The following is a 1,693-nucleotide window of genomic DNA, read 5'->3' on the forward strand; positions in this document are numbered from 1 at the left end:
TCAAATGAATCTGAAGCTCAGCACCATTTTAAATGGGACCAGCTGTCCACTTCAGACTCCGTGTGAGGCTTCATTGACTTGTCAGGTCTCTTTACCCACTGCAGTGATGAACAAGAACACCAGCACTTCACATGAAGGCCACTGCATATTAATTCTCAGCTTAGGATTTAAATATGGGGTACTTCCCTCATATGACACCTTTAATTCATTACGTATGCTAATAAAGTCGTGACTGATGTGACAGGTCACAGGGTAGAAATTGTGTGTAATTACATGAAAGAGCTAACAAAGGATAATTCGGTTCAAAATTGCTGCCATATTCAGCACTCAAATGTCAATTATGGATTATACAAAAGAGCCATGCAGATGATTAAATGTTACCCAACAAACCGATGGGAGGAATTAGTGTTAGACATTTTAAAAACACGGAGGAGAAACATTAGGAGGAAACAAAAAGCTGTTATCATCAACTAAAACTAAAAAGTCATACTTTAGTTTGGGGAACAATTGTCACTATAAACTAACTAACTACAAATTTTGCCTCAATATACTCCTAATTTGTTGCTTATTAATAGTTAATAAGGAAGTTCTTAAGTTTAGGAACCGGGTATAGGTTTAAGGGATCTAAAATATGATCATGCAGAATAAGGCATTAATTTATAAGCACTAATAAACAGCTAATATGCTATTTATTTGCATGCTAATAAGCAACTACTTAATAGTGAGAATTGGTCCCTAAAATAAAGTGTTAAAAACATTTTTGTTAATTGAGATAAAGATGAAATTGAATAAAATTTAAATATTTGATCATTTTTAACATAAATAAAAAAATAAATGAAAACAAGAACTGTTGGCTACTAACTGAAGTATGTTGAAGTTTAAGTACTAAAATAACTAAATTAAAACAAAAACTACAATTGAAATAAAAAGAAATGAAAACTAGTTTAGTTAAAATAATAACTGCAATTTTATTTAGATTTATTTATACTTATAAATGTATTTATTCATAAATATTCTTAATAAAGTATTTTTAATATTCTTAATTGTATTAAAACTAGAATATTAAAAAACTATTCAAATAAAAAAATGAATAGAAACTAATGACGTCAAAAATTAATTAAATCTAATAATATAAAAATAAAAATATGAATTAAAACTATAATAGTGTATAAATAATACTTAAATAACACTGTTTTAAACTGCTGTTCTAAGTATGTAATTTCGGTGCCACTATTGGCATCAAATGGAATTGCATGAATAAATTCAATAAAATAAACTGTTTACTGGAAGGTTTCCTGAACACTCCCCTCGTCTGCCATTGGTCAAATTAACAAGTAGCCCCGCCTCAAAATCACACATTGTTTGACACAATTGTGAGGGTTTTTTAAAGTGCTCTTTAAAACACATTTAGAATGAATTAACCTACTGATAACCTATTTTTAGTTGTCTCAATATTTTAAACTTGCAAATGAGAAAATGTTTCAGCATCCAAAAAATGAAACACTTCACATTTAAAATGCCTTTGTTTTCTAGCCACATTTGACATGGCCCCAGACATTTAGTGTTATTGTACCTGTGTGGAAAAATATGCTCACTTGCTCACAAGAGGCTGCTGTAATATCCAGTGTCAGAATACATTTTCAATGCATGCATTTGAACAAGAACACAGAGTTTGAGTATTGCCAAAGCTAAC

This window comes from Cyprinus carpio, chromosome A5 (assembly GCF_018340385.1).
Source record: "Cyprinus carpio isolate SPL01 chromosome A5, ASM1834038v1, whole genome shotgun sequence".
Taxonomy (NCBI): Eukaryota; Metazoa; Chordata; class Actinopteri; order Cypriniformes; family Cyprinidae; genus Cyprinus; species Cyprinus carpio.